Source organism: Drosophila teissieri, unplaced genomic scaffold, assembly GCF_016746235.2.
Source record: "Drosophila teissieri strain GT53w unplaced genomic scaffold, Prin_Dtei_1.1 Segkk125_quiver_pilon_scaf, whole genome shotgun sequence".
NCBI classification, from domain to species: Eukaryota; Metazoa; Arthropoda; class Insecta; order Diptera; family Drosophilidae; genus Drosophila; species Drosophila teissieri.
The window spans coordinates 1,176,203-1,184,953 of record NW_025224991.1 but is presented as its reverse complement, the minus strand read 5'-3'; positions in this window follow the sequence as shown (position 1 = coordinate 1,184,953).

The following is an 8,751-nucleotide window of genomic DNA, read 5'->3' as shown; positions in this document are numbered from 1 at the left end:
AAAAACTTTTAGTTTAGAAAATATAAGCACTTAAGGAATTCAGCATTTTCCATACCTCAAAACTCAATATTTTCGTAATAATATGGTAAAGCAAACACATATTTGTTTTTTGTTTTCTTTTATATAATACATTGGTTTCTGGGTTGTATGTATATGAACCAATTTGCTACAGAGTAGGTATTGTAGTTATTAAATTAAATATAAACTAAATAGGTATATATTTTTGAATTAGTTATTAGATGTATTCATTATTAAATTAAAAACAAAAACAAAAAAAAACTTAGAAAAATAATTAATATTTTTAAATAAGTCTGATAATTTAATGTAATTTTTTTAGGTATTAGATGTATTTATTATTAAATTAAAAAAAAAAACCCAAAAAAATAAATAAAAACAAAAAAAAACCTACAAAAAAATTAATATTTTTAAATAAGTCTGATAATTTAATTTAATTAAAAAAAACAAGAAAAAGAATTTTATTTTAATAATTCATTTTTAAATATTTAATTTAATAATAATAATATATATGCCTCCGTGTGCTACGGATAAACAAAATTTATGGGAAACATGGAGTTTTATAAATTTTTCAAAGTTTGAAAACTCAAGTCGACTCGTAGGTCCCCAAAATTGATTTTGGTTTAAACGACCCCGTTGTAACTCAACGGCCTCCACGTGGTGTTCCCTGGGTACCGATTTAAAAATTTTAATCGGAAGCTAATTCGAGCGGCGAAAAATTACGTACATATATGAAGGCATATTTATTGTTTTTTAAATTTAGGTGCTGAGTAACGGGTATCTAATAGTCGGGGAACTCGACTATAGCGTTCTCTCTTGTTTTATCTAGGGTATAGCAACCCGTAGTTTGCATAACTTTTAAATTGGGTTCATTCTTTTTGTTCTGTCGATTGTTGGCGATTAGTTTTTATTAGTGTGTTAGCACATGTTTTTTGAAGTGTGGGGTAACCCCTAATATTTGTCACAGTGTACCCACCTCGTGGTATAACCAAAAAACAATGTATACTGAACTTAATTTGAATGGGTTTTGTTTTTCTCACTGCATGTTTTGTTTTTCATTGAATTTTGGCTAGGGGGTAGATTATTTCACACAACACTTGAATATAGGTCATCCGATGTCTTCGGCCGAAAGAGATGTTCTGGTGATCGATGTAACATCGGGTACTCTGCTGGCCGCAATATTGGCGCGCTGCTCTGGCGGTACGGCTTTGGAGCCGGCCGTTGCCAGATACCGAAATACCGAAACGAAAAAAAATTAGCAATAAAACGTGGGTGTGGTTTGGGTGTGACCGTGAGACCGCGGATCATCAGACTTGTACGTCTGATCAACTCCACTGTTAAAACGGAAAGAGAACGGCCGACATGGCGTTCACTAGTATGCCCATGCTGCGTTTTTTTGTTTATTCCAGTGTAGGAACGGAGAACTATTGTTTAAGATCCTTCGCGTGAAACTTTCACACAATTCGCCATTGTAGATCCTCAAGCTCATAATATGCCGAGCCTAGTTTTCTTCTTACTCGAGCTTTTAAGAAGGCTGGAGCTAACTTGGCATTGAAACCTTTTGCAAAATTGCTCCGTTGAAAGTTTCTACGGTAAATTTCTTGACCTACCGCATACGATACTTCTCGACTACGCATGTTGTATGCCTTCTCGTTGCGCGCATGTTGCTTTACCACCTTTTCCTTAGCTTGCGCTCTCATGATATCAAACGAATCGTCTCTATTAAATACAATGGATCTATCTTCTAACAGATTCAACCGTCGTAACAATTCGTAGGTAGAACCATTAGTTATCATGTGTTGTCCGAAAGCAAGGCGATACGGCGTTTGCTGTACGGCAGTGTGCAAACTTGAGCGAAGTGCACAGCTAATCTTACTCAGGTTCTCGTCCCAGTTGGACTGATTCGGATGTACATAGGCTTTAATGGCAGCCAGAACTGATCGATTTACTCGCTCAGATGCGTTTCCTTGTGGTGCATATGAAGCAGTGTAGGCGTGATTAATTCCATAGCTAGTCAACAGATTGTTAAAAGCGTGCGACTTAAATTGCACACCGTTATCGGATACGATAGTTTCAGGTACGCCAAAGCAATGGAATAACTCTTCCACATACGGCATATACGGTGGGGCCTCGTAGTGTAGTGGATAGCGCAACTACCTGTCAAACAGGAGGTCGTGGGTTCAAGCCCCACCCATGACGGGAGCATGGCCACACAATCTTTCCTCCCAAAAAATTACTTTTCTAGTTTTTAGAAAAAAATATTCCGTTCAATATGCCTAATGCAACAATCTTCGGCAACTTCCTCTTGCCCCACCCCCTCTCCACGCTATATGGAGTAAAGCAGGGTCCCCCCACATACATAGTTACCAAGCGCACCCTGTGTTCTGCGAACAGCAACAACACCCAGCAGGGCCTGACGCGTTACCAGACTGTTCGCTTTTCTACGACTAGCAACTAGCAACCGCAGACGCCACTCCCCGATGACGTTAGGTGGCAAGTCCCACCACTGGGATAAGCCGCATCTGGCCAACCACCAGATCGGTCGAAAAACTTAAAAAAAAACGATTACCGAAACAAATACGAGAAATAGGCTCTTGTAGAAGCCCTAAGTTCAAAGGAATCAAAGGAATAAAAAATAAAAAAAAAATAAAAAATACGGCACGATTGCACAGTAAATTTTTTTACTGCTTTCAGAAAAAGAAATTTGCTAAAATGATTAAGGACTATGAATATGCCAATGTGGCCAGACTTCGTCCGAGGGTAGGGACCCAAATAATCCACGTATAACCTTTGAAATAGTCGCATACTGGTCGTTACTTTGGCTAACGGTGGTCTAAGCACTTGATTAGGGTGCTTAGTGCTTTTGCAGACCTCGCATTGATTAATATAATTGCGAACATCGGTTACCAGATTAGGCCAAAAATAGAATCGACGAATTCTTTATTCCGCCATGAGAAGCTAAAGGGTCGTCATGGGCAGCCTTAATAGCTACTGGCACTAATTCCGAAAGTAGCCAAAGTTTCCAAACTAACTAACATCAGCGACTTGCTCAGCCTACTCATGCTCAGTACGACGATAAACATAACCGTTTACCACTTTTACGTCGGGACTTAGAAGACTACCTTGCTCAAATCGTTTCTTCAACTCCTGATAGCTCGGTACTTCAAAAGCTGCTGATTTTAAATCAACAACAATCGCCGAGAGATCGTTAGCGTGCGTCCGTGACAGCCCATCAGGGACGATGTTTCGACTACCCTTGCGATGCTGTATCGTGAAGTCATAACCCTGGAGCTTTATTGCCCAACGGTCTACTCTACTGTTTAGGTCAGATTGATTCATTTGAACCATTTCAACGACGCATGGTCGGTAATGACGGTGAACGCATGTCGAACGTCACCTTCGTCACCTTCGTCTTTTATCTGCGTAAGCACGCCACCAACGCCGGTGTGACTGGCGTCACAGTGGATATAAAACGGCCGTTGAAAATCTGGGGGTATGTAACACTGGGGCATTACTGCTGCTTTTTTAAATTCTCAAAAGCATCGTTAGCTGCCTCGGACCAATTAAAACGTAGTTTTCCTTTCAACGCATCCGTTAAAGCTGCTGAGACAGAAGCATAATTTCGAATAAATATCTGGTACCACCCAGTCATACCCAGGAATTGTCGAAATTGCTTAATAGACTTAGGAACAGGATAATCTACGATAGGCCATTGCCTACAATATGGCCTAAGTAGCTGACCTTTCTACAAAATTTGCTTTTGTGAACATTGATGGTTAATCCCGCTTTTCTTAGACAAGATGCTATTTCTTTCAGAACTAATACATGTCGTTCAAAGGTATCGGATACGATCAAAAGGTCGTCTAGATATATAAATACTTCGTTTTTTAAAGTGCATGGAATTACTCGATCCATTAATTTGGACATGTTTGAGGGCGCGTTGGTGAAACCAAATGGCATTACGGTGAAGTGGTAGAGAGGTCTACCTGGTACCGTAAAAGCTGTTTTAGTGGGATTTGCCAATAGTCATCTTTAAGATCCAGGCTCGTTAGATATTCCGCTTTAGGCAACCGGCTTAGGATGCCATCAATGATGGGCATTGGATAAGCATCCTTGCGTGTCACTTGGTTCACCTTTCGGCTATCTATACATAATCGCACTTTTCTGGGTTTGCGGACCAATACGACAGGGGAAGACCACGCACTGGTCGACTCTTCAATAACCCCTAAAGAAAGCATGCGATCCAGCTCATCATACATCAGGATAATGTCGCTGCTTGATAGGTACGAAATCGCCAACGTCAATGGAGTGGGAAAGCTTGGTCGTTTTCCCTAGACCCTTTTCGGCAAAAGATGGAAAGCATGTGACTACGGCGTTCAGTTGCTGTTTTTGTCCTTCAGTCAGAAAACGAACATCGTCTAGATCTACTGCTGAGAGATTACTTTCGGGACTAGGTTTCATGATAGCATATGGCAATAGCTAATATTCTGTCCAAAAGTCGATCCCTAAATAAAGTGATTGTTTTAACGAAGGTACGATGTAAAAAGTAATATCTTTGGTCATATTGTTATACTGAACTTCTGTGCGAATCTTGCCCACGATGTTTTGGGATTTTCCATCGGCAGTATGAACAGTATGGTATTTATTCGGCTAGTTTTCCACCTATACAACTAATAGAGGCACCAGTATCCATTAATCCAGATACTGATCGGCCAAGAATTTTTACGTCTGCGTATGGTCGTACATCAGAGGCAATAATTGCTGATAATAAAAACCGTTTTTCGATTTTTTTCTGATCATAAACATCTTTAATACGCTGTGCAGATCGCGAAGGCTGTCTCTGATGTTTATTAGAAAGATTCGCCGGGTGGACATAATTCGGTAAAAGGATAGACTGGTTGTTGAGACAAATCAGGGAGAGAGGGTACAGAGCAGCTATTGGTTACTCCGTATTGGTGGCTTTCGTCACCACTTGTTTGTGTGCCCCTTTCAAAGGTGCACGGCCTCGGTAGTTTTTTGAGCGACAATGAGGACATGAAGGAAGGTAGGTGTCTGTTTTGCCACACCCATAGCAGAACACACGACGTTCGGCTAAGCAATCCTGACATCTGTGTCCGATTTTGCTACAATTCCAGCAGGATAAATTAATTGCGGAAATTTCAGCTGTGTCTGAATCCGACTCCCCTTCGGACTCAAGTCTTACCTCCTGCACAAACCTACGAGGAGCAGGAAGAGGTTTTCGCAATCCTGGCTTGACAGTCAGCATGAACGTTTCCCTTTTGCGAAGAATCTTTTTTAGCTGAGAAATGCTTCTGATCTCCTTATATAAAAGCTCATGTTAAATTTTTGGCAATTAGTTTGACCTAATGGATTCTAACAATGATAATTCTGACAATGGCTCAGATATCTTATCAGTTAATAGGATGATACTTTCGTAAAAGTCATCGAAGGACTCCCCTTCCTTTTGTGCTAACATCTGGACGTTCTTCCTTAAATTAATGCCGCAAGGCTTTGCATAAGGCCTGCCATTCAACTTGGGGTACACTTTGGTGGTAACGCCAATACCAATCGCTAGCAACACCTTCAAATAAAGTGTTGACATGGCTAGTTAGAAGCATAAAATTACCTTCTAGTGTCTGTTTGGTAAAAGCTTCGACCCTATAGATAAACATATCAATGCTCATGCCTGTTCGTCCAGCGAATCTAAGTTTCCAGTTTGCAATTATTTGGCTTACGCGATCAAATCGCAACCCGGACCCTATAGTTGAGAAACTAGATTAATATGGGACATTACTCTGCACTTGCTGTTGCCGATTAATGAACTCGGCTACTGGAGGTCTTGGCTGTTCGGGTCCAGTAGAAAGTGTCGATAAAATGTTCTGCAGCCCGGTGTGTAAAACCTGCGCTAAACGTTCAGTCTGTTTTGCCGTTGCTACGGCCATCGCCTCGGTTATCTGCTGCATATCATTTAGACATGGAGACATATTCCTATTGTTTGCATCCTCTGAGGTCGGTAAGTCGTTAGATTGATCCATTTTTATCGTTCCTGGACTAGAGTCCTCCCGTATCTGTTCTTCAACACGAGTATTTATGCGCGAGGTCCCTGGAAGGCTTTGTGTTGACTGACTTAATTCAGTGTTTACAGTTAAATTATGTAAAGAAGCTTGTAAGGACGCTAAACTGGACAACGGTCGCGGTTGGTAACTTTTGTATTGAAACAAACCCAATGGAAGGTATGATTGCAGCTTGTAGACAATAACTGGGCAGTGTATTCGATAGGTTTTAAACAAATATAGCAATGCGCTTCTTGTTGAAGGTGTTCATAACTACGAAACAACGGCTTTTTGTTTTCTTTAAGGAAAGGATTTATTTTCTTTTTTCTACATTATGATATAATTCTTTTAGTTATTTATTATTTTTTTTCTATATAAATGCATAAAAATATCTAGGGATTATGAATCACTTCAATGACCAGTTTCGACCATTAACTTTGTTTAGATTGCAATTAGGATTATATAGAAAATAAAAGGGAAGAAAATAGTACGAATATAGATAGGAATGAGTTTTATCATGGGTAGGGTGTAGTTTATTCACCCACAACTCTAGGTCTAACCTGAAAAGGAAACAGGAAATACAAAAATGGTAACCTGTTTAACGGAAGGTATTGTTTATTCGCCCAAATCCCTAAATCCATACTAAACAGGAGCGAAGCTAAGTTTACTTTACTGGACACAAAGCACAGCCGATGATGAAAAGGGAATCGGTATCAAATTCACTTCCTGCCACTCACGATCCAAGTCAAATAAACTAAGACAACGATACACTTTAGCGGTAGATTGTAGATTCTTGCCACAATACCAAAATCCAGCTAAAATGCAAAAGTCATCATGTGAACTATGGCAAGCGCGGTGAGTGAAGTCTATTACCTAATCCAGCGTCTAGCTCATAATTACATGCGAGTGTTACTTGGTAATAGCACCGTCATCCAACGTACTAGAAAATCCATTGTAACTGAGTCACCAAAAGAAATAAGGACATAAAGATTATTTGGACGCGGTCGAAAGATGTATGTGACCGATTAGAATTTTATTATTCATTTGGAGCCTGCCGGATTGGGATCCACGCTGGGCACCAATATTTATTTGTAGCATATAACAAAGATTAGTTAGATTGCGAGCAGATGTAATTGTCGTAGTGGTAGCAGTGGCACGCGCTGCCTTTATGTTGTCGGCAATGGTCTGGGATAGAATTTAAATTCCGCAATAATACGTGCTCTTGATAATTAAAACAAATAAAATAAAAGCGCGTGCGAATAGCCAACAAATAATCTTGAAGGAAAAAAGAAAGATAGACCGGAAAGTAAAAATAGAATTTAAAAGAAAGGGAATCTCAAACACAATATTCTAGTGGATCTTAAGGCGCACCCCAGGTTCTGGAGTGGCCGCTGCCCCACCCTTTCATGATCGCCAGGAGTAAAACCATGTTTATTGGTGATCCCATTGGTCCACTAAGAATTCATGTCACTGCATTAAATCCGCTGCTCATAATCGCAGTTCAATAACTTCTATTCGTACTTCATTATAAATTTATTCATTAAATCTAATTAAACAAAACCTTCCATTTGTTGTTCCTGCTTAACTCAATTTTTAACCTAGATCCTAATTAGATAACATGTTAAATAGGAATATTTTAATAGAAAGAAAAAAAAAACAAAAAAAAAATTAAACTCCAAGAAATTATTTGTACATCCTAATCTTATTTTGTTCTTTTAATTATTATTATGGCGATTATTACACTATCATTATGATATATATATATATTTATACCCGTTACTCGTAGAGTAAATGGGTATACTAGATTCGTTGAAAAGTATGTAACAGGCAGAAGGAAGCGTTTCCGACCATATAAAGTATATATATATATATTCGTGATCAGGATCAGTAGCCGAGTCGATTTGGCCATGTCCGTCTGTTCGTCCGTCTGTCCGTCCGTCTGTCCGTCTGTCCGTCCGTCTGTCCGTCCGTATGAACGTCGAAATCTCAGGAACTACAAAAGCTAGAAAGTTGAGATTAAGCATACAGACTCCAGGGACATAGACGCAGCGCAAGTTTGTCGATTCATGTTGCCACGCCCACTCTAACGCCCACAAACCGCCCAAAACGGCCACGTCCACACTTTTGAAAAATGTTTCGATATTTTTTCATTTTTGTATTAGTGTTGTAAATTTCTAACGATTTGCCAAAAAACTTTTTGCCACGCCCTCTCTAACTCCCACAAACCGCCCAAAGCTGCAACGCCCACACTTTTGAAAAATGTTTTGATATTTTTTCATTTTTATATTAGTCTTGTAAATTTCTATCGATTTGCTAAAAAAGTTTTTGCCACGCCCACTCTAACGCCGACAAAACCGACAAAAACTGTATGTGCTGAAGACTCTCCTTCGCACTTCGAATAGCTGAGTAACGGGTATCATATAGTCGTGGAGCTTGACTATAGCGTTCTCTCTTGTTTTTATATTACTATTTAAAAATTTGTTTATTTTTTTCTAAGTGGCATGGCCAATTCTCTTCACCACTGACTTTCCCTCGATTTACCTTTCCTATTCGTTTAATTTATTTTATATTTAAAATATATTTTTATCTAGGGTATAGCAAGCCCGTAGTTTGCATAACTTTTAAATTGGGTTCATTCTTTTTGTTCTGGCGATTGTTGGCGATCAGTTTTTATTAGTGTGTT